Here is a 25,811-nt window from a genome sequence, read left to right as displayed (position 1 = left end):
AATAATATGCCATCTGGCAGTGGGTGGAAGACCAGGTAGAGCCCCTACCTTCCTAATCCCTGGAGGCTGCTGGTATATATGGCACATTTCACTGGCAGCAGGATTTGGTTCAGGGATGCCCACGGACACCCAAGTCTGATGAGGCTTCACTGTATTCAGGAATTCAACAGTGTCATCTAAATTCCATTTTTCCCCATGTCTTATCCATTGCTGCCTTCAATCTTAGACACCTATGGGTCGGCAAGATGGTGGCAACCTCTTTTCACGTGGGCTGGAAAAGAAAGAGTGTATTTTCCCGAGAGCCTGAACAAAAGTCCCCAAAGTGGGACTGATGGACGCTTTGGCCGATGTGGATCATGTGACCATCCCTGATCCCATCACCATTATTGGGCAAAAGAGGGGGTGTAGTGCCATCCAGGTAGGGGCGTCAGCAGTACCAGAACCACATGGATTGAGTTCTCACTAGGGGTGAGTGATGGACTTAAGCAGGCCACAAATTCTTTGCTACTCCTCCCATTGAGAGGTAGAATCCATTTCCTCTCTCCTTGAATCTAGGCCTGCCCTGTGTTTTGCTTGCTTGTTTATTTTTAATTTAATAATTATTTTTTTATAGAGAAAAAAATCATGCAGAAAATACAGACTTCCCATAAACCCTGCTACTATTAGCACCTTGCATTAATATGGTAACTTTGTTACAGTTGATGAAAGAATATTATTATAATTGTACTGTTAATGGTAGTCCATGGTTTACATTAGGTTCACTGTTTATGTTGTACAGTCCTATGGTTGTTTTTGTCTTTTTAAAATTCTTATTCTAGTAACATGCATACAACCCCAAACTTCCCCTTTTAACCACTCTCGAATATATAACTTAGTGCTGTTAGTTACATTCACAATGTGGTGCTACCATCACCACTGTCCATTACCAAATTTTCTCCATTATCCCAAACAGAAACTCTGTTCAATTTATGCATTAACTCCCTATCCTCTACCTCCACCCTGGCCCTTGGAAACTTATATTCTAGTTTCTGACTCTGAATGTGCTTATTCTAATTATTTCATATCAGTGAGATAATACAATATTTGTCCTTATGTGCCTGGCTTGTTTCACTCAACATGATGTCATCAAGGCTCAGCCATGTTGTCACCTGAATCAGAATTTCATTCCATTTTACAGCTGAATAATATTCTAATGTATGGATAGACCACATATTGTTTACCCATTCATCAGTTGATGGACACTTAGGTTTCTTCCCTCTTTTGGCAATTGTGAGTAATGTTGCTATGAACATTGGTATGCAAATATCTATTTTGAGTCCCTGTTTTGAAATCTTTTGAGTACATACCTAGTGGTGGGATTGCCGGATCATATGGTTATAACCTATACTGATCCTGAGGATCTACCAAACTTTTCCACAGTGGCTATACCATTTTATATTCCCGCCAACAATGAATGAGTTCTCCTATTTCCCCACATCCTGTCTAACTCTTTCTATTTTAAATAGTCCTGTGGTTGGCTTTGACCAATAAAATATGGTGGAAGTGTGTCAATTTCAAGGCTGAACCTTAAGAGGTCTATGGATGCTGCTTTTGTGAGTTTGGAGCCCACCTTCATAGAATCGTGTGAGGAAGCCCAAGTAGCCATGTGGAGGAGAATTGAGATGCCCTGGCCAATAGCCCCAACTGATTGCCTAGCTGACACCCAATACTATCTGCCAACCATTTAGGTGAAGCCATCTAGAAGAGTCCAGGCCAGCCCAGTCTCCAGATGACTGCAGCACCAGCTGACTCCACTTGGAACAGAAGTACCACCCAGCTGAACCTGGCCAACCTATAGAACCATGAGATATAATGCAACATTAATGTTTCAAGGCACTATGTTTTGTGACAGTTTGTTATACAGCCATAGATAACTGATACAGGGTGGACCCACCAAATGAAAATCAGGACTGTTTCTTAGAAGTTGGATAAGTGGATGCTAGATGGACAACTGAACAAGAGCCCACCCTAACCACCTAGTCTGGATAGCCAACTCTTCCTGCCAACTAATGAGCTCAAGAACACATGGGGTTTTCTGTAGCAGCCTTTCTGGTGTTCATTCACCAGTTTTGTGAGTGTCTAGAGACAGTTGCTGCTTCAGCAGAGACAGCTTTCTGATTTCAGGCTCACAGCTCCAGCAGTGTGTTTTCTAAAACTCAACTGCTCCATTTGAGGACTTCCTGGCTCCTGACTTCTTGCATACGGCAAAGACGACAGTCCCCTGATCAGCCCTGTAGGGTTCTGGTTCCACTAAAGCCCTTCCAAGGATTCTGTAAGCACCGGCTTCCTTGAACTCAATTCTTTTTTGCTTAAAATATCTAGAGTACTTTCCATTTCTCACCCTGAACCCTGACTGGTAAGACACCTTTTAAATCCTGGAAAATGAAGACTAATCAAGCCAAGACACACATTGAATAGGACCCTAGGGCCAAGGCTGAACAGACTTAGACTTGAAGCTCATGAAATGGTTACATCCCTGATTCTGCCATTCCTTCACAGACAGGTGCATTTCTCCCGGTTCAGTGGAAGCGTTGGTTCCATAGTCTTTTTCTTCTAGTTAGCATTGCAATGAGAGTTTACTTTTACTTTAAATTATTTTGCAGCCAGCACCAAGGCTCACCTCGGCTGAGAGCCCCAACATTGCCTCAGTCTGGAAACATGGAGTGAGGCAGGGCTTCTGCAATATCTGTCTTGCTTTCCTTTTATCCCACAGAGTCCAATAAAAACTGGAAGCCACCAGAACGTGCTACCGGGGAGAGGTTACCACCTCCATCTTTTCCTGGAGGGCGGGTGTCCTTGGTCTGAATTCTTTTCCCAAACCGGGACTTGACATGCACTTCGAAGTACCTAAGAGTGTGTGTTTTGCACAAGCGTCCAAGCACTTGTGATGCATGGGCGTCCCTGAGCTCGTGCTTATGCATGTGTGTTTGCATGGTCGCTCTTGTGAATGTGTGTTTGTGTTTGGCCTTTGGCTGCTGTGTGTGGAGAGAGGGTGTTGGGAGAAGTGAAGTGGCTGTCGCTACTGCTCATACCATAAATGTGAGCTATTGTTTTCATAAATAAGAGGCAGGAGATTGTCTCTTGCTGTTCCTACAACTGAGCTATTGATATTATATTACTGTGGAAAGAATCCTTTCATTCTGCAAGCGTCAGCCACGCCAACCAAGGTGGGAGTATTCTGCTCCACGTGAGCTCGGTGGAATGTGCTTCCTTGGGAGATTTCCAAAGCCAGAGGGCCTGGTGGCCTTTGTGTTGGATCAAAACAGACATCGCTTCAGTGCTTCTCAATAAATTCCCTGTTATGCCTGTGGTAAGGGTAATTGATTAAGCATCTATTGTGCACCTGTAACTATTCCAGGCACTGGCTCTACTGAGTTGATCAGACCCCATTTGGGCCCTCAGGGGGCTCTTGATGACCTGACCTAGTATGTTCAATATGGTGATAGAGATGAACAAGCACAGCGTGGGGGGATTTTGGGGATAATGACAGGGGCATCTGTACTGAGTTGTCCCCCTCAAATTCATGTCCCCCTGGAATCCCAAACTATGCCCATATTTGGAAATAGGGTCTTTGAAGATGTAATTCATTAAGATTTGGTCATACTGGATTGGGGGGTTCCCTAAATCCAATGACAGGTGTCTTTACAAGAAAGCTATGCAGAGACAGAGACACACAGGGAAGGAGGCCATGTGAAGATGGATGCAGAGATTGAGTGATGCAGTTATAAACCGGGGGACACCAAGAATTGCCAGTGCTCTCCAGAAGCTAGGAACAGAGAGGAGCATGGAATGGAATCTCCCTCAGAGCCTCCAGAGGGACCTGACCCTGCTGACACTTTGATTTCAGCTTTCTGGCCTCCAGAACTGTGAGAGAATAAATTTCAGTTGCTTTAAGCCACCACGCAGTTTGTTATAATTTGTTGCAGCTGCCCTGGGAAACTAACACAGCATCTGACCTAGCCTTGGGGGTGGGGGCATCACCAGGGGATGCTTCCCAGAGGAAGTGGCCCTGATGGGTCTGAAGGGATAAGTAGGAATGATCTAGAACAATGAGAATGTACCATGCTCAAAAGAGGTGTCTCAACCTGGCCCTCGTGTTCACAGCAGCTGTCACCCACATGGACTGGCACTAGGCAGCCAGCCCTTGGAGAGTAGATTATAACTTCACTTATTTGGGACACAGTTGATCTAGGGAGCCACATGGTAACATTTACAGCTTTGGAAGAAGGGTTCTTTCTTTGGGCTATAATTCCACCAGCACAGTCATAGTAGCAGCAAGAGATGCTCTCCAGCCTCCTGGCCTGTTGCTCCCTCCCCAGCCCAATCTGAAAATGATACACTTCCTCACCAGATGCTTCTAGTGTAGATGCTCCCTGCCTCCTGCCCTCCTGTCTCCTCCAGAGACCACCCTGTGGTTGCTCACCGTGTCAGGTGGCTTCTCGCAGCCCCTCTAGACTGCATTCCCCACCCTTCTGTGCCCCATGGGTCTATCTTGTCCTGACTGCTTCAGTGGACCCAGGAGATCCAGGCAAGAGATATGAGAGCAAGAGGCAAGTGGGGTTGAGAGATTTTATTGCTCCAACTCCCTCTCCCAAGTCCCCTTTAATTGCCTGCATCCTGCTCTCACAGGCCACAGTGCCTGTTAGGTGGTGCTTCATCTATGGTATCATTAATCACTCTGGGTTCCAGAAACCACCCTATTTCTTTTCCCTCCAGGCCTTGAGGTGGTAGAGACTTCCAGCCTACATAACCATCCCTTGTTGACTTCTCCCCACAAAGAGTCCCCCTTCATTGAACTCACCTTAGATCACCTATGTAGAGGATACCACCAATTTTCCTGCTAAGATGTTGGCCAGGACTCACCTCCCGCCACTGGACTCAGCCCGTCTCAGGCTTGGGGCCCATTCCATCACCTGGTGGGCAAGGCCAAGGCCAAGGAGTCAGGAAACCACTGGCAGCTCAGGTTGGCCCTGATCTTCTCTGACCTCGAGCCCAGATCCTCATGACCAAACCCTCCACCTTGGCCTTGGGCTTCTGAACAGAATCCCACTTCTGCCCTGCCCACTTCATTCCCTGGCTAGTTCCACAGGCCAGGAACTGCTACCTGCCCAGCTGGCCATTTCGTTGCTCACTCCTGTGGTCGCTGGAAGTGCTCTGGTGTTTTGGTCCTGGCCACGCTTACCTTTTCATCTGGATGTTCTCCAGCCCTGGTTCTGGCAGATGCATTGGCAGAAGGCTCTTATCACACTTTAGCCTTCAGACCCATCCTCACCTGTCAGAAATGCTCCCCAAAGGGCAGTATTGCCTGGAAACCATCCCTGACCACCCCTCAGCACTGCCCAGGACCAGTTGGGCAATGTGATCTTGGGGGTTGGCCAGGGGATCCTGGCAAAGCCAGGATTTCTAAATGGATTCAGAGAAACCAAAGAAAAGGAGTAGAGGCCAACAGAGGAAGGTGGGAGGAGGACAGCTGTCATATCCCCAGCACCCCATCCTCAAGAACCTCACCTCTTGCAGGAGAAAATAAGAGCAGCCGTTGCTGCCATGGGTCATTGAACACTTCCTGTGGGTCACTGAACATTCACTGTGGTGCCGAGGGCTTTAGACACATCTCTGCAGCAGTCCATGCAACCACATGGATTCTTCCTGCCTTTTAAGTGAAGAAAACTAAGAAACAGCTTGAGTGACATGTCCACCATTGGGAGTGGTGAGCTGATGGCCAAGCTGACCCTCTACATCCTCAGGCGTCCCCGGGCTAGGAAGACTCCCCCACATATTTCTCAGACAACCTGAGTCCTGGCTCCCGCTTGGCTGGGGGTTGGGTTCCTCTGGCCCCCAATCTGGACTAACATAGTGCGGGGATGAGCCACCAGTCCAGTTTGACTCGCCTTCTCAGTGGTGCCTGGCTCCTTCCTCTCTTCCTCCTTTGAGACCCAGAGTATTATGGTCACGAATAGAGCCAGGGCTCTCAGCAGCCTCTGGGCTGATTTCTCTTCCATTCATCACGGGGAGCTCTCTTTGGGTGTTTGAGTCAAGAAACAAATGGTCTCCCGATTTGGTAAATCATGTGCAACATCGCATGCGGGGACAGCTGGTTAGAACACAAGCTACTACTTTCCAGCAAGGTGAGGACACTGAAGGCACAAAATGTGCACAGGGCAATCAATGCCCAACCTGCCACCCCAGCACATGGCCTGGCTTTCCTCTGCATGCCCCTCTGCCTCAGGCTCCAGGCCAGCTGCATACCGTATCTCCCACCCCATCTCTTGAGAGAACAAGGTTGTCTTTCTGGCTGCTTACCTGGACACAAGGCAGGCTTGGCAGACACAGCTCCTCCAGGCGCATCCCCAACATCTCAGCTTGATTGGCCTCTCCTCTCTGGTTCTCAAAACCAGAAATGTCACCAGCATAGCTCCTTTCTCTGGGGGTAGGAAGAGAGGATGGTTAATAGGGAAAGTAACATTGAACTGTAGACTAATTGTATTTGGGAACTCTTTTATAGTTTTTGCCCTTTGGGGTGCTCTTTCTTCTCTCTGACTTTAGGCTTCCAGACCCATGCCCCTTTTCTTTAAAAACTACCCTTTAGAATAAATCCAGTGTTGGTCATTTACATCTTAGTATGAATTTAAGTCAAAGAACTAATTCTCTGTCCCAGGACGATTCACCTTTAAATCTTTCTGGGTGGAAAACCTTCTGAAATGAGAGATTTGCCCCTAATTAAAGAGATCTTTACTCATAATCTTGTAAGGCAGAAAGGTATTTGGGAGGACATGACACTTCTGCAGACTGAAAATCCCACAGCTTTATCTACCTGTCCTGTTTCCAAACTGTCTAGCTGAGATTGACTTCTTCCGTCTGTGTTCTCTAACTCTCTCCAGCTTAAATTGATCCTGGGGTTTGAGAGGTGTTGTTGACTCACCTTTCTTGTTCATCTAAGAATTATAAGATCTGGTGGGACATTGAAAATCAAATAATCCAACTCCTTACTTTCTAACTGAGGAAACAGAAACCCAAAGAGAGAGAAGCAAGATGCCCAAGATGCTACAGCATATTACAGCAGAGCTGGGACCAGACCCCAGGTGTCCTGGCTCCTAGCAAAGTCCATTCCATCATGCTATATCCAGATCCCTAAATAACTCTCAAACGAACCCCAGCACCATTGGCAACATGAAGTCCAGCAAGAGATTCTCTGCTTTGCTAAACCATGGAACATAGGCCTTGTACTGGGGACCTGGCACTCCCAGAATTAATGACACAGGCAGCCTGTGTGGCTTGGGAGGAATGTTCTAGAAGCATTTAATCTAGAAAAGCCCCATGCGGCTACATGCTCTGAAAAGTACAGGGACGAGAGACTCCCAAGTAAACTTGTTTTTGTCACTATCCAGGGAAACACCTCTCTGGAATTTTGTAGCAAGGGTTATTTTTCACAAATAACCTTCTCCAGGCATCCTGGATTCCCTTATTTTTCAAAAGCAGAGCTACCCTAACTCATACCTGCCAAGATGGTGTTCTTAATTACTTCCTCTTTACCTGTTTGAGATCAACCTTGGCCTCAATTTGATCTGAATTTATTCCAGAAGCAGTGACCAAAGGCAGAGGATAAGAATCAGTAGGTGGCCTTGTGGTTTAACAGGTGCTGGAACCAGACTGCCTGGGTTCAAATGCCACCTCTGCCATCTCCTCGCTCTGTGTCTCTGAGCTGTTTATAACCTCTCTGTGCCTCAGATTCCTTGTTTGTCAGACAGGGATATTTACGGCACTGTTTCCAGGGGTGTACATGTGTGTGGTGGTTTGGAACTATATGTACCCCAGGAAAACATGTTCTTAAACTTAATCCATTCCTGTGGGTGTGAACCTTTTGTAAGTAGGACTTTTGATGAGCTTCCTTCAATTAAGATGTGGCCCACCTCAATCAGGATGGGTCTTAATCTTATTACTGGAGTCCTTTATAAGTGGAATGAAATTCAGACAGAGAGAAAGCCAGAGGGAGCAGCCAGAAGCTGGACATCAATGGAACCTGGAAGAGAATGGAGAGACCAGGAGATGCTGCCACATGCCTTGTCATGTGACAGGCTAAGGACCAAGGATGGCCAGCAGCCAACCCCATTGCTGTGACGATGCCTTGATTTACAGTTCTATCTTAGCCTTAAAATCATGGGCTAATAAATTCCCATTGTTTAAGCCACCCCTTTGCATGGTATTTGCTTGAGTATCCTAGGAAACAAAATCAGTATGACAGTTAAATGAAGTCAATCTATGGAAAAAACTAGAATGGTGTCTGCACATAGTAAGTTCTCACTTAAAATTACTTGTACTATCTTTGGTGTCTCCCTGAGTATCTCCCAGACATCTCTCCACCTTACTTCCTGAAACTAAGGACTACATGCTTTGGTTAAAATAGTGTGTAGGTGCTGGTGGGGGAGCATTAAAAGGAACCTGTGTGGAAATGTCTGAAATTTATCTGAAAAACTGTCTTAGTTTCCCAGCTGCTAAAACAAATACCACACAATGGGTTGGCTTAACAACAGGAATTTATTGGCTCATGGTTTTGAAGCTAGGGGAAGTCCAAAATTGAGGCATCAGTGTGGTGATGTTTTTTCCCCAAAGATTATGGAATTTGGGGGCTGGCTGCCAGCAATCCTTGGGTCCTTGGTTTGGGTCACATGGCCATGAACATGGCAGTATCCTCTCCTTCTCTCCCAGGTTCCATTGACTTCCAACTGCTCCTTCCTTTGGCTTTCTCCCTGTGGCCTTCTGTATAAGGACTCCAGTAGTAGGAGTAAGACCTGACCTAACCTGATTCAGCTGGCTACATCTTACCTAAAAATAACATCCTTTCAGGAGGTTATGTTTACAATAAGTTCACATGTATAGGAATGGATTGTGATATTAGGTTCAGGTGTCAACTTGGCCAGGTGAAGATGCCTAGTTCTGCTGTGGCCATGAGCCAATGGCATGTGAACCTCATCTGTTGCTGATTATAGCTGCAGTTGGTTAGGAGGCGTGCCTGCTGCAATGAATGATATTTGATTTAATTGGCTGGTGCTTAAATGAGAGCGCTCAGCGTAGCACAGCCCAAGCAGCACAGCATACCTCATCTCAGCACTCGCAGCTCAGCCCAGGCCTTTGGAGATGCAGGAAGGAATCACCCTGGGGAAAGTTGTTGGAACCCAGAGGCCTGGAGAGAAGGCCCTGTGCCTTCCCATGTAAAAAAGAACCTCAGTTGAAAGTTAGCTGCCTTTCCTCTGAAGAACTATATGTTAACTAAATACATCTCCTTTTATTGAAAGCCATTCTGTCTTTGGTGTGTTGCATTCTGGCAGCTAGCAAACTAGAACATGGCTTAAGATGAACAACACATTTTTTCTGGGGTTCACAGGCCAGCCTATCATCCTCACTTCACCCTATTATCAGGCTGAACCAAACTAAGAAAACTAATAAGAAAAACAATGTCCTGGTAGGATGTGCACGTGTGTGTGTGTGTTTGTGATAGACAGGTTTGTGATGAGTTTTTCCCCCTCTTATCTGAAATTAGCATTACTCTAGATCAGGTTATTTTTCCACAATCTTTCTTTGACATATTCCTCGTTTCTAACGTATAGGTTAGGGCTGAGAAGGAAACTAATTAGGAAAAGAAAGCAAATCACGCTGTGGAGTCAATGCTACATAAATATTTGAAATTTCAAACAAACTTGTGTTCTGCACACATCACTTTCCCTGATCTCACTCCTTTACAAGATGGAGTACTAAATCTCTGTCGCTTTGAGCCAACTGCCAGTGACATATTCCCTTCTGCATTGCCTGGGAATGACTCCTCAGTGGCAGTTGGGGAACCCTGTGGAAGCTACCATCCTGGCTTTGTTCAGAGCTCTGGGGCCAAAGTCTGGTGATTATGAGTTCAGTGTAGAGTGAACAACCAGCTGCCTGCAGCAGGAAGGTCCCTTGGCCTAAAAATATATCCCCCACTGGCCTGTGGTAAATGCTTGAAATTCCACCATTTGCAATGCATTCCTTTGGTGATGCCACATCATTCTTGGGCCACAATTTTAAAGTGAAAATGCCCCTTGTGGGGAGGAACACAGGAGGACCCTGACACTTTTGATGAATAAGCATTTCAGATTGTTCCTGAGAGGGGAGCAGGCAGGGAGAGGTGTATGGAAGGGATGGGGTGGGGGGGCGGGTAGGGAGCATGTGGGCAATCCAACAGTTGAGCCAGTGTAAGAGTTTTAAAATAAGGCCTCAATTCTTTGACCATCTTTTCATTGAGAGGGGGAGTCTATGTCCTCTCCCCTAGAATCTGGGTGGCCTTGTGACTGCTTTAATATATAGAGTACGACAGAAGTGCCTTGATGTGACTTCCAAGGCTGGGTCATAAAAGGGCATGCAACTTCTTCTTGTTTGGTTGGAATTCTTGCTATGGGAGCCCTGGGTCACCCTGAAGAAGTCTGGATGAGGTTCCTGGGGATGCCTTAGCAGCGCACTGCAAAATGGGTGGCTTAAAACAAGAGAAATTAATCATGTCGTAGTTCTAGAGGCTACAAGTCCAAAATTGAGGTGTTGCCAGAGTCTCCCTTCGAAACCCCTAGGGGAGGAAATTTCCTTGTCTCTACAGGAAACTTCCTTGTCTCTTTGGGCTTCTCATAGCCCTAGGTGTTCCTTAGCTTGTGTCAATATCACTCCAGTCCTGCCTCTATCTTCACATGGCCATCTTCTCTCTATGCTTGGGATGTTCTCTTCTCTGTGTCTCTTTTCCTGTTCTTATAAGGAGACCAGTTGTGCTGGTTTGAAAGGAGTATGTACCCTAGAAAAGCCATGTTATAATCCTGATCCATCTTGTGGAGGCAGCCATTTCTTTTAATCCCGATTCAGTGCTGTAGGGTGGAAACTTGATTAGATGATCTCCAAGGAGATGTGACCCACACAATTCTGGGTATTAACCTTTGCTTAGAGGGAGTTGTGATTCCACCCATTCCAGGTGAGTCTTGATTACTTACTGGAATCCTTTAAAAGAGGAAACATTTTTTTTTTTTTTTTAACATGGGCAGGCACCGGGAATCGAACTCGGGTCCTTGGGCTTGGCAGGCAAGCATTCTTACCTGCTGAGCTACCGTGGCCTGCCCTAAAAGAGGAAACATTTTTGGGGACAAACTTGAGAGCCACAAGAACCATGAGACCCCACGTAGCCAGAGACCTTTGGAAATGAAAAAAGAAAATGCCCATGGGAGAGCTCCATGAAACAAGAAGCCAGGAGAGAAAGCCAGCAGACATCACCATATTTGCCATGTGCCTTTCCATTTGAGAGAGAAACCCTGAACTTCATTGGCCTTCTTGAACCAAGGTGCCTTTCCCTGGATGCCTCAGATTGGACATTTCTATGTGCTTACTTTAATTTGGGCATTTTCACAGCTTTAGAACTGTAAGCTTGCAACTTAATAAATTCCCCTTTTTAAAAGCGATTCCATTTCTGGTATATTTCATCCTGGCAGCTTGCAAACTAGAACACCAGTCCTATTACATTTAGAGCCCACCTTCTCCAGTATGACCTCATTAAACTGATTATATCTGCAATAACCCTATTTCCAATTGAGGTCACATTCTAAGGCACTGGGGGCTAGGAATTCAATGTATGTTTTGGGAGGACCTAATTCCTCCCACAGCAAAATGTAACACTCACTGTACACACTCTAGTAGACAGTCCTAGCTGAGCCTCACCTTCTGGCCATCTTGTCAAGGTTCTAGGGACGTGAGGGAAGCCTCCAGAACAATCTACTCACCAACTGGATACCACAGCAGGAACTCCCTCAGTGTCTCATGGAGCAGAAGAGTTGCTCGGCCAAACCTTTCCCAAATTCTCGACCTTCGAAACTGTAAGATAGAATCCAATGGTTGTTGTTTTAAACCACTTAGAACTGAGATATTACACAGTGACCAGAGAGAGGCAGCTTCCCCGATGACTGACATAGATGCTTCTGGGAATTGTGTATGGGGGTGATGATAGCAATAGGGCTGGATGTGGTAATAGAACAAGCTGGTCCATCAGAAATCAACCAGCTCAAGTCTTTTGGAATTAGGCCAACCCCACACTTGGGGATTGTACTTTCTGGCCAACAACAAGCCATGTTACTGCTAGCCCATGGAACCCTTCCCACATCCAGGATTTGGAGCAGAAGCCTTTGGAGAGGTCTATTGGCTATCCTTTGTGGATGAGGACATTGAGCTCCTAAGACACAACTTGCAGCTCATAGGTGACAGAATCTGGAGTCCCACTCTTTAGGCCCCATTAGAGATGTAAGATTTCACACAAAAAGCATGGGCATGAGCTCAGAAGGACCTGGGTTCAAGAACTAGCTTGGCTCTGGTCAAATGACTCAGTTTCCTCCTCTGTGAAATGGAGAGAAAGGATCCCTGTTCACGTGGTTAATGTGAGTCACATGAGATGGCACCCCAGCCAGGGAGCATCTTCTTGGGCTTCCTCATTCTTCACTTCCTGGGTTCCTTGCTTTGGTTGGCTTGGAGGTGGAAAGAAAATACTTCTCTAGAACCCAAGGAATGGGGCTGTTTCCAGGGACTACCCTCTTCTGAGTGCTCTCCGGGGATCATTTGGCCTCTCCTTACTCTTCCCCTAGCCCAGACTGGCTCCCACAAAGAGCCTTCTCATCAAGAGATAGTACTGAGTGTCAGACTCTTATTTCTAGTATCAACAGGTTATGTTTCAGGCCCAGAGTTTTCCCTTCTTTTCCGAACAACCTCTGAAATAGAGCTGTCAGATGACATGGATGGAGCTAGGACAGGAAGTAAACTAAAGCCTCCTAATCAACCACAGCCAATCCTGATTGTGGGCCCTTAAAAATCTGTTCTTCAGATGGCCAAGGACCATACATGGTGAAGAATTCCTCTTGTAGAAGGAATCTAAGGATTTCAGATCCCTGATTTTGTTTATGGGGGGCAGGAGGTTGGAGGGAACATTGAGAGGAGCTGAGTCACAGGGAAGTTTCTGCATCCCCAGCCGCTGTCTGCTCACCTGCTCCCAGGCCTAGCCCACAACTTTTTGCAGCACGTGGCACCCAGAAATACTTGGTGGGCTGGGCCAGGCCAGGCCAGACAGGGTTGGGCAGGACTGGGTGGGCCCTGCCCCAAGGCCTGTCATCAGGAAATCTTTTCACTCACACATGGGCAAGTTGTGTTAGCACATTGTTGGTGTTCTGGAGAAACAGAGAGGGTTCATGAGGGAGAGAGGGTGGATTTGGGAGCTTAAAATAAAAAAAGGCTTTGATGGACATGAACATAAAACTTTCATTCTTTGTAAGTGGTAACTACCTTCTTTCCACTGAATCCTAGTGGAAAGAAAGCACACAAGGGTGGGGTGTTTGCCAGACTATTCCTTTCCTTACTTCCCCCCAATCCTTGTTTTCAATTCTCACCCTAGTTTGGACTTCCTAGAAGCGACCCGGAGACCAAAATTTGAGGTGTCTCCTGCAGAGAACCTCTTATGTTGCTCAGATGTGGCCTCTCTCTTTCTCAGCCAACATGACAAGCAAACTCATTGCCCTCCTCCTCTCTACGTGGGACATGACTCCCAGGGGTGTAAACCTCCCTGGCAACATGGAACAGAAATCCTAGACTGACCTGGGACTCAGCGTCAAGGGATTGAGAAAACCTCTCGACCAAAAGGGGGAAGCGAGAAATGAGACAAAATAAAGTGTCAACGGCTGAGAGATTCCAAACAGAGTCGGAGATTATCCTGGAGGTTATTCTTACGCATTATATAGATATCACCTTTTTAGTTAAGATGCAATAGAGAGGCTGGAGGGAAGTGCCTGAAAATGTAGAGCTGTGTTCCAGTAACCATGTTTCTTGAAGATGATTGTATAATGACATAGCTTTCACAATGTGACTGTGTGATTGTGAAAACCTTGGTTCTGATGCTCCTTTTATCTATGGTATGGACAGATGAGTAAAACATATGGATTAAAAATAACTTAAGAATGGGGGAACAAATGTTAAAATAAATTTAGTAGATTGACATGCCAGTGATCAATGAAAGGGAGTGATAAGGGATATAGAAAAAAAAATAGGGGAAACAAAGGCAAAATATATTGAGTAGATGGAAATACTAGCAATCAAAGAGAGGGAGAAGTAAAGGGTATGGAATGTATGAGTTTTTTTTCTTTTTTCTTTTTATTTCTTTTTCTGAATTGATGCAAATGTTCAAAGAAATGATCATGGTGATGAATATATAACTATGTGATGATACTGTGAGCTATTGATTACATACCAAAAATGGAATGCTCATATGGCAAGAATGTTCGTGTTTGTATGTTGTTATGTTTAAAAAAAATAAAAAGGGGAAAAAATTTATTGAGGTGTCTAAGTGGTGTATTTGGGAGGAAGCATAGTGGAATGGGGGAGGTGAGTCAGGTAAGGGAAGGAAGCCATAAAAGGGGGGTGTTGTGAATAAGATTAGAGTTGTGGGCCACTGGGGCTCAAGCCCTCTGGGAAGCTCTGGGAGACAGTGGGAAACATGCCTCAGAATTTCCCACATGATGTAATGATCTTCAAACTCCTGCTTGTCTCTGGTGGAGAGCTCTTCTTGGGGTTTGGGTGGGTGGGGGTGGGGGTCGGACAAGGGAGCATTTAGTCCTTGGCACATCTAGACTGCCCTGCGAGCAGGTTTCAAGGAAGCCCTCAGACAGCGAGCTGCACTCATAGTGGAATGCCAGTGGCACCTGCTGAAACAGAGCTCCAGGGTTCCTTCATGCTCTCTCCCTAAACCTTTCTCTCAGCCTTCCTTCTCAGGTCTTTATTCACACATCAGCGGCAGATGATTCATTTGGCAGAATCCCTTCAGCCAGTTTTCGAGAACCTCCAACTGAACAGAGGTAGAAGGAAGTCCTTGAGATTCTGCCACTGAGTTCCGGAAAAGAAAGGGATAGGAACAGCCTCGATGCCTTGGAGAATGGCAGAAACAGCATTAGCGAGGGGGCAGGCTCTGTCCTCCTCTGTGTAGACAGCACCCCCCACCCCACCCCTGCTCCTGACAGGTAGAGAAGACAGACCCAGGCTGCATGCTCCCATTTGTTGTCTATTCCAAGCAGCCCTGTCCCATTCCACATTCTCCCTCAGTCCCCCTGCTTGTCCGAGGGCCTGAAGTGTGGACTTGACCTTCTCTCAGACTTCTCCTTGGCAGGCCCCAGACCTCACTGAGCTTCGCTAAGCCTCCGTGTTCTGTTGAATTGGGTTCAGCTCTCATGCCTGTGGCCAAATCCTGACACTGGAGCGGCAAAGTTTGTTTTTATTTTCTGTTTCCACAACTCCTTCTTTCCCAGGAGCGGGAGGTGCCCGGGAAGCTGTAATTTGCTAAACAGGCATTAATCTTCACATCACTCCCAAGAGGCAGGTAGAGCTTCTCAGTCAAAACACACAGTGTTGTGATTAGGTGAGGCTGGCAGGATAATGTGCAGCGATTTACACTTCCCCAGCCAAGTCCTGTCTTCCCGAGGGCAGGGTTTCTCGGAACTCAGCCACTGCCCTTCCCTCATTCCCGGGCTACCACAGAGAACATTCTCCTTGCACAAGGTCAGGAGAGCCAGGTGGCCACGGCCATTGCACTGCTTTTCTGCCCCCCTCAGTCTCTTGCTAGCACTCCCGCCTCGGACAGGGTTCAGGGGCAGTGGTTTGGTCATGGAGGTAGACAGAACTCGGGTTTGAATTTTGCTCTGTCATCTTTTTCCCTTCAACGAATTTCAGTGAGTTGCAAGCAAACTCACCACCCTCCCCCTGTCTACATGGGACATGACTCCCAGGGGTGTAAACTTTCTTGGCAATGTGGGACAGAAATCCTACAATGACCTGGGACTCAGCATCAAGGGATTGAGAAAAACTTTCTGACCAAAAGGGGGAAGAGAGAAATGAAACAAAATAAAGTGAAGTGCCAGAAACTGTAGAGCTGTGTTCCAAAAGCCATGTTTCTTGAAGATGAATGTATAATGTTATAGCTTTTGCAGTGTGACTACGTGATTGTGAAAAACTTGTGTCTGATGCTCCTTTTATCTACAATATTGACAGATGAGTAAAAATGTGGATTAAAAATAAATAAATAATAAAGGGAATGAATGTTAAAATAAATTGAGTAGATTGAAATACTAGTGAACAATGAAAGGGAGTGGTAAGGGGTATAGGAAAAAAATAGGGGAACAAAGGTTAAAGTCTATTGAATAGATGGAAATACTAGTGGTCAATGAGAGGGAGGGGTAAGAGGTACGGTATGTGTGAGTTTTTCTTTCTGGAGTGATGCAAATGTTCTAAAAACTGATCATGAGGATGACTATACTATTATATGATGGTATTGTGAGCCATTGATTGTACACCATACACGGAATGTTTGTATGGTAAGAATGTGTTCATGTTTGTATCTTGTTTTGGTTTGATAATACAAAATAAATTTTAGAATATATGTATCAGTGAGTCCCTATCATGGGGATAAACAACAATAAAGTTTGCGGTTTTAGGAGGTCATAAAGGACCCTCCTTTCTTCTCCTCCCAGACCAATTGAGAACTGGACACTGAGATCCAAAACGTGGAGCTCCAGATGTCATTTATTACTGAAAAGCCAATGTGACTTTAGATCTGTCACAACAATTGTTTTGCTGACACTTGCTCCTGAATTACAGCTACAGGCAGATTTCAACACTGTAGCTCTGCACCCCACTGGCCAAAACATTCACTGCACAGAGGACCCAAGATAAGACTTTTTCTGGGTGGGCTGTTTATCCCGCAAGGGTCCCAGAAGGGGCCAAACTCCTCGTGCCTGAATTCTGGGCTGAAACTCATCAGTCGAGTCAGTCACTCACTTCACTTGGTTTCCCCCAAAGTAGTTTGTGAAACAAGGATGTGAATGTAAGTGGTATACTGGGGAGGTGATCCCCGGAAATGCCAGCAGGGACATGTGGGCACGAATCAGGGATAGGCAGGTAGTCAACAAAGGAAAGGTTCTACGGCAAGTTCCCACTTGCTTAACCCTTCCGGGGATCCCTGGGAGACAGCAAGGACTACACATCTCAGAGTCATCCCATCTGAGGGGTGAAGTTGCTGATGATTTATCCTCCAACTCCTTTCAGTCCTTGATGGAGGACTGCTCCCGGGGCGGGGGAGGTGGGGAGGCAGTAATTCTTCATTCTCCCAGCAGGCTCCAAAGGCCAGAGAAAGCCCTCAGGCCAAGAGTTCCAGAGCTTGGCACATCGTAAGTGGTCAGTAAAAGATAATTCTTCTTGCTTGTGTCTCATTCTGCAGGCAGGCGTAGGTGATCCCAGGATGTACCACCCTGATGCTGGGGGAGGGGTGATGGCAGTGATATTAATAACCATGAAGACGCTGGCACTTTGGCTCCTCCCACTCCTTGACAAACAGTGACAAGGTAGAGATGAGAGTAAGAAGAAAACAGCTGAGGTGTTCAGAAGGAATGGTTCTCCACTTGTCACTGGAGAGGGAGGTGGAGATACTAAATGACTCTCAAGGACTCCAAACAGCAGATTTTACCTCTAGTCCCTTGGCCAAGAGATTTCTGTCTGTGGCCCAAAATAAGCCCTTCCCTCAGTACGAAAGATTTCATAGCATAGATGTGCACATGCACGTGCATATACAAGTATATGCCAATTCAGAACATGTGAGCATATGTCAACATTCTCACACACACCGATACATGTATAAATACATCCACAGAATGCACACACACGAATACGCCCACATTCACACATACACGCTGTGTTCTCATGCACAAGCACGCAGGCACATACTCTCACACATGTACACAAGCATGCACGCACACATATACACACACTCCCCCGCACGTACTCACCACATTCTGCTGTGATCCAATGAGGCAGCCAGGGCCTGAAGCCTGGATGTGGCCTCTTCAATGCAACCAGCTTCTGTTGATGTGATTCTGTGCCTTACTTCCTGGCTATGCCATTCTGCTCTCCCACCCCCAGGAGCAGCCTGGGCTGCATCCAGTGTGAGGGCCTCTACCCTGGAAATGACCTGGAGGCCCAGTGGCTGCAGTGGCCCCTCTCCCCTGGCTCAAGGACCCTCTCCATACAAGGAAAAGATGAAATACAGCTCAGGACCAGGAGGCCAACCAATGCTTACAAGCCAGATCTGCACATTTCTCATAAGACACTGGGAGGAAAATACGTCTGCACCCCAGATGTGCTCAGAGACATAGCTTTTAGACAGTGGAGATGGCTTTAGCACAGGCAGACTGTGCCAAGCCTCTGCACACAGCCTGCCTCAACCAATGAGCAGGTCACCCTTGATCAGACTGAACCTGCAGCCCCTTGTTGTTGATTTGGCTGTTGCCAAGAGATGAGCATTACAGGGGCTGGTTATTCTGTGCATGGTTAATGATTAAGGGATGAAAGGTGGATCTTGGTCATTAGAGGAAAGGGAGGCAAAAGAGCTGTTGCTTTTAGGGCCAGGGATGCTAGCATCTCATAATACATGAGGATAGAAGGGCCCATTTTTTCTGATCTTACTTCTAAAGTTTACTTCTATGGATCTGCTGCTTTCCTGAGCCTTGGGATGAAGTGGATGGCTGCAGTGGGGGAAGACCTTGCGTCTCTCAGGCTGGCAGAGGGCAGAGAGTAGAGACGGAGTCCAGAATGTATCAAGTTAGGCCGCTCTAGGGATAATGTTCATCACCCCAGAAAGAGGAGATGCCACCCAGTCTGTTGTACTCATCCCAGGTAGGGGTCTCCTCTATTTGCTTGCATTAAACTCATCCCCTGGGGAGACCTCCCCAATCTGGGGATTGACCTCAAATTAGAAGTAAAGACGATCAGAGCTTTTTGAGTTCCTTTTGTTAGTCCCCTTCAAAGGGGGAAAAAATTCCTCCCAAAGGGAGTGGAAAGTGAATTGCTGGTGGAATATTAGCTGGGAAACAGCCCAATAAGAAACCATTGGTAGCCCCACCTGGAGTTCAGATAGAGCTGCCTCATGGGCTCCACCAGAAGCTGGGACAGTGGGTCAGTTAACTTTTATTATGTAACAAGCACCACCAAACATAGTGGCTTAAAACAACCACATTTAGCTCATGAATCTATGAAAGGTGATTTAGGCCAGGCTAGATGGGTTCCCTCCTGCACCGGAGGCCAGCTGCTGGTCAGCTGAGAGTCTCTGCCTCTCAGGTTGGCTGGTTGTCGGCTGGCCCAATGGGGCTAACTGAGCCGTGCATCTCATCCCACAGACGGTGGTAGAAGATTCCAGGAGTGACGAGTGGGCAAGCACTGCTGTGCTGTCTCTTTTTTAAACCTCTGCTTATCTTACATTTGTGACCTGCCAGAGCAAAGTCAGTATGGGTGGGCGCTACCAAAGAATCTTTGGCCATTTTTGCAATCTACCACGGACATCATGGCAAAGTATCAATCCCATTCCCCACCTCCCCTCACCCCAATCCCTGCCCCTGGCCAGCCTACTGAGGATGAACTATGGCCCAGTCTTTCCTGTGGTAATACAGACTGAGAACCATACCTCTGGCCAGGCTGAGGGCTTGTGCAGGATGGAACCCGTGGTGAAGTCAGGACCACAGCCCCAGACCTGGGCATGGGCAGACACCAAGAAGAGGCTTGTCGAGGGTGTAGATGAATATCAAATGTGATGGGGCATCTTGGCTCCCCACTTCTGGCAGCAAGACGGGCAACGAGATGACCGAGACCCCATTCTGACCCTTGAAAGCCCTCTGGGGTCTGGGAGCCTCATCTGGTGTCCTTGTCCCAGTCAGGGGACACCTGGGGCTTGTGCCGAGAGATGATTACTTTCCCCTCTCTCTTTTGAAAAATGGTCCATTTTAAGGATTCATAAAAACTTAGGGAATGCATCGCTGAGCCTATAACGCCGTGAGAGCCCCATGTAAGAGAAAACTTAAAAAGAAGATTCATCAAACTAATTACTTCTCCTGCACCCCCACTCCCCCCTCTTTCCGCTTGGCCTACTCAGAAAGATGTACAGCCTTGTTGGCCGTGCTGCTTTGAAGCCAAACTCCCAGGTCTGCTAATGTGGGAGGGGAGGTGGGAAACCCTGTACTTCCATATTTCTCTGACTTTCTGGGTAGACAAGAGTTTTTCCTGCTGTTTCCTCTATTCCAGGGGGAAGACAAAGTCAGGGTACCTAAGGGGCAGGCCAGGGGAGGGGATGGGTGGAAACATTGAGACACAGGAAGGCTCCCGGTCACCCATCTCTGTGAGCAGGCTCTATATAAAAAATACCCTTACATGAAGCTTCATGTTGTATCACTGGGCCCCACTTAGAGCTCACCTGCAGTTGCCCTGGGCCATTCTGGAGACTGCTGCTTACTACCCATCTCTAGTACCTACCTCTATTTCACTTCTGCTTCTCTGCCTGGACCTTTGTCCACATGTATGAGCTTGCTTGCAGGAGAGCAGGGCTCAGTGCTAAGAGACTGCCACCCTAGCTAGTAAGGGATGAGTGTCTGTGGATAAATACTGTAGCATTATATCTGTAGTGGTATGAATGGTGTCCCAAAGATAAATCCACCTGGACCCTGTGAGTATGACCTTATTTGGCAAAAGGGTCTTTGTAGATGTGAAGACTCTCAAGATGAGATCATCCTGGATTAGGGTGGACCCAAAATCCAATGACAAGTATCCTGAGAAGAGAAGAGAAGAGAAGGAGAGGAGACACAAAAAAGAAGAAGGCCATGTTGAAGATGGAGGCAGAGATTGGAATAACGTATCTACAAGCCAAAGAATGACTAGGATTGCCGGCAGCCATAGAACAGGAAAGAGGCATGGAACACACTCTCCCCCAGAGCCTCCAGAAGGAACCAACCCTTTCAACATCTTGATTCAAACTTCTGGCCTCCAGAACAGTGAGAGGGTAAATTTCTATTGTTGTTAAGCCACCCGGTTTGCAGTAATTTGTTGCCATAGCCCTAGGAAATGAATATGGTATCTCTCGGTGGGATGATTCTGAGGTGGGTTCACAGAAGACAGCAGTCCCCCAGTGGGTACCCAATGGGACTGAGTCCCACTTGTCCACAGTGGAAATCCACTCATTTGTTCACACCTTTCCAGTCTTTTTTCCCCTCCTGACTTCCCAATCCCTTTATACCTGTTTCTTGGGATCACTTCTCAAATAAACCACCTCTACCCATGTCCTTGTCTGCTTTTGGGGGAACCCGACCTAACAGCATGCTCTTCCATATCACTCATTCTTTCATTAATTCCTCTAATCACCATTTATAAATGAGGCAGCAGAGAGAGCAGTTGTGGCAGGCTAAGTAATACTCTCTCACCAAAGATGTCCACTTTCTAATCCCTGGAACCTGTGAATGTTGTCTTAATAGGTAAGAAGGAGCTTGAAGATATGATTAAGAGAAGACCTTGAAGGGTGCACTGGTAGCTCAGTGGTAGAATTCTTGCCTGCCATGTGGGAGACCTGGGTTCGATTCCTGGTCCATACACCACAACACCCACCCAAACCCCCAAAATAAACCAAGCAAACAAACCATTGTGAACAAAATTCCCCATGATATACGTATCACATATCTGCCTATGTGTGTATGCGTATGTATGTATAGACATAGAAATATATATATATGTAGGGAGACACATTTTAAATAAAAGAGAGAGAAGAACCTTGAGATGGGGAGATCATCCTCAATTATCCATGTGGGCCTGATATACTAAGAAGGACTCTTTTAAATATGAGGCAGCAGAAGGGATGCAAACAGGCATTTGCACACCTATGTTCATCTTGACATTATTCACAATTGCCAAAATGGAAGCAACCCAAGTGTCCATCAACAGATGAATGTATAAAAAAGTATGGTATAACATGCGATGGACATGAAGGACATGACAATGTGAATAAAACTTGAGGACATTATGTAAGCCAGATACAAAAGGACAAATATTGTATAATATCACTGATATGAACTAATTATAATATGTAAATCATGGACATAAAATATAGATATAGTTTACCAGGATATAGAATGAGGCTAAAGAATGGGAAGTGGTTGCTTAATATGTACAGAATGTTTAACTAAGGTGAACTTAAATTTTAGAATGGACAGAGATGATGATAGCATGTTATTAAAGAATAATTAACAGTGCTGATTGCTGTGTGAGTGGGTGGAAAGAAAGATTAGAGTCATGTCGCCAGAAGGAAAGTTGGAGGTTAAAACATAGGAATACACAACATAGTGAATCTTGTGGTGGACAATGTGAGTAACTGTACAAGCATAAAAAGGTTCTTTCATGAACTAGAGCAGATGTATGACACTATTATAAGGAGTTAATAATAGAGGAGTATATGGGGAAAATGTACCTGTTGCAAACTGTGACTATACTATAGTTAGTGATATCTTAATATTGTATAAACAGTAACAAACATACCACACCAATGTTAAGGGTCAACAAGGGGAGAGGGATAAGGAGCATGGGATGATTTGTTTTTTTAATTTTTATTTCTTTCCTGAAGTAGTGAAAATATTCTAACGTTGATCAAAGGACTATATGCAGAATTCTGTGATGATACTATGAGCCAGTGATTGTATTCTTTGGATGGCTTCTGTGCTGTGTGACTATATCTCAATAAAATTGCATTAAATTTGGTTCCCAGTACCTGTCCATGCAAAAAGAAAAAGGAAGACAGCAGATCAAAGTAGTAGTTGGAGAAGGTCATATGACCACAGAAGCAGAGACTGGAGTGATGCACCCATGAACCAAAGGATACTGTCGGCCTCTGGAATCTGGCAAATGTAAGGAATGAGTTTGACCCTGGAACCCTCCAGAAAAAGCAAACCCTGCTAACACCTTGAGTGTAGCTCTGAAAGCCTCATTTTGGACTTCTGGCCTCCAGGACTGTAAGATACTGCTGTAGTTGTTGTTGTTTATAATCCTTTCACCAGGATGAGCAAATGTTGTAAATACTTCTAAAGGCCACCCTGAGACCTCAGGATTTTATGTTTTGCTTGTTTTTTGTTTTCCCACCAATGTTCACTCTCTTACTTTCCTCTCCCTCTCAACAACCAGACCATGGTTTCACAATCTTTGCTGTAGAAAACCAGTTTCTTCATTTGACCTAAACTTGGACTAACAAATGTCATTCATTTCCTGGTTGAATCTTCAAGAGACATCATTGGTCCAGAAGGAAGAGGTCAACTCCCATTCCTCCCACACTTGCTGAGTGTCTGCTCTGGACCAGCCTCTCTCAGGCCTCAAACTTTGGTGTGGGCTCCTCTTCTGCCTGGCATGCTTTTGGCCTCCACCCACTTTTTTTAATGCAATTTTATTGAGATATATTCACACACCATATAATCCATCCAAAGTTTACAATCAGTGGCTCACAGTATCATCATATAGCTGTGCATTCATTACCACAATCAATTATAGAAGCCTTCATTGCTCCAAAATATATATATATAAAAGAACACCCTAAAATCCCATACCCCTTGTGCCATTTTGAAAGTATTGTGTACCTCAGAAAAGCCATGTGCCTTAATCCTCATTCAATGTTGTAGGGTGGAAATCCTTTTAATTAGATTATATCCACAGAGATGTCATACCCAATTGTGGGTGTGGCCTTTTTGGCTTGATGGAAATGTGACTCTGCCCATTCAGGATGGATCTTGATTTCTTTTAAAGGATCTTGAGTCCTTTAAAAGAAAATATTTTGGAGAAATCTCAGAGCAGATGCAGATGCTTGAAGAACAGTTGCTTCAGAGCTGACAGAGCCAACATAAAACCCAAACATTTGGAGAGGCAGAGCCCAGCAGTGTCTCCATGTGCCTTCCCATGAGATGCTAGCCAGCCAGAACCCAGAATTGTGTCCTAGAATGCTAAGTGAAGGCCCATAGGTATCAAGTGAGGAACCCCCATATGAAACAGACGCTGAAAGCAACAGAGCCCAGAGCTAGGGACCAGCAAATGCAGCCAGGTGCCTTTCTTCAGGAAAGAAATAAAAATTAAAAAAACAAATCATCCCATGCTCCTTATCCCTCTCCCCTTGTTGACCCTTAACATTGGTGTACTATGTTTGTTACTGTTGACAGAGGTATTCTAGATGGCATCAGTCTTTCTTGAGTGAAAGTAACCCCTTGTTGTTGCCCTTAGTTTGGACATTTTCTTGGAACTAAAACTGTAAACTTGTAACTTATTGAATTCCCCTTTTAAATATACATTCCTGGTATATTGCATTCTGGCAGCTTAACTAACTAATACACCCCCTCATCCCCTCTATATTTATTTATTATTTTTCTTTATTTTATTTCTTATCTGTCCATGCACTGGATAAATAAAGTGTCAGTCACAAGGTTCTCACAACCACATGGTCATATGATAAAACTATAACGTTATACAATCATTATCAAGAATGAAATCTACTAGATTACAGTTCAAAATTTCAGGTATTTCCTTCTCGCTATACACTAGAAACTAAAAAGGAATATCTATATAATGCCTAAGAGTAACCTCCAGAATGACCTCTCAATTCTATTTGAAATCTCAGCCACTGAAAGTTTATTTTGTTCCCTTTATTTTCCTCCTTTTGGTAAAGAAGGCATTTTCAATCGTACAATGCCAGGGCCTGGTTCATCCCTGAGGGTCATGTCCCACATCGCCTGGGAGACTTACACCTCTGGGAGTCATGTCTCATGTAGGCAGGTGGGTACTGAGTTTATTTGCAGAGTTGACTGAAAGAGAAAGGCCGCATCTAAGCAGCAAAAGAAGCTCTCTGAGGGTGACTCTTAGGCATAATTATAAGTAGGCTTAGCTTCTCTTTTGCAGGAATGGGTTTCATAAGGGCAAGCACCAAGATCGAGAGCTTGACTTATTAAACTGGGAGTCCTTAATGCTTGTGAGAATATCAGGAATTCCTCAGGTGGAGAAGTTTAATAGTTCCACCTTTTTCCCCAGTCCCTAAAGGAGACTTTGCAAATACTTTTTTATTTTCTGCCCAAAGTACGCTGATATGTATCAAGGTATTACATTAACCTCTACAGAATAACAAGATCTCATTCCTTATTCCAGGTCCCATGTAAGTATGTTGTTTAAACTAACTGACCATACAGGTTAAATTAGATAGTGTGCTACAGAAAATATAAATTTTGTACCAGATAAACATCCTTTCCTTTGGTCTCACAACAGACATTGAACATCTGTGTTGTTTTAAGTTTAAGCCACTGGGCTTGTGGCAATTTGTTTCAACAGCAGTAGAAAACGAATACAGTGGTTAAGAACAGTATTGAAATGGGTGAAAAAGTTGTAGTCTGAGTTTTGTCACTTGTTGACTGAACACCTCGAGCAAGTTCCTTCACCTCTCCAAACCTCATTTTCCTCCATTATAAAATGGATAACAATAGTCAGACCTTCCTGATACTGGTGTGAACCAAAGGAGGTAAGGGTTCAAGTCAAGGGGGTGCTGATAATTTATTGAATATTTATTATAAGCCACTCACCATGCTCTGCCTATTTGGAGTACATAGTCAAATAAGACACAACCCTTGCCTTTGGTAAATAAAATGCAATTCTGGTCTTTATAGAGCTCATGGCCTAGAGGTAAGATAGCACAGCCAATGGCTGTGAAAAGGGCATTCCTGAGCCACCATTTAAAGTAGAACAAAGGTGTTTCTTGGTGTCTTGGCCCACAAGCAGTTGGGATCTCAGAACTGTAACCTCTCTGTGTTCCCGTTCCTTGGCTCCAAGGCTCAGAAGTAGTCATGTACATAGTTGTTATCGTCACAGCTCTGACATCA

The sequence above is a fragment of the Tamandua tetradactyla genome, chromosome X, assembly GCF_023851605.1.
Source record: "Tamandua tetradactyla isolate mTamTet1 chromosome X, mTamTet1.pri, whole genome shotgun sequence".
NCBI classification, from domain to species: domain Eukaryota; kingdom Metazoa; phylum Chordata; class Mammalia; order Pilosa; family Myrmecophagidae; genus Tamandua; species Tamandua tetradactyla.
Note: the sequence above shows the minus strand (reverse complement) of the source record.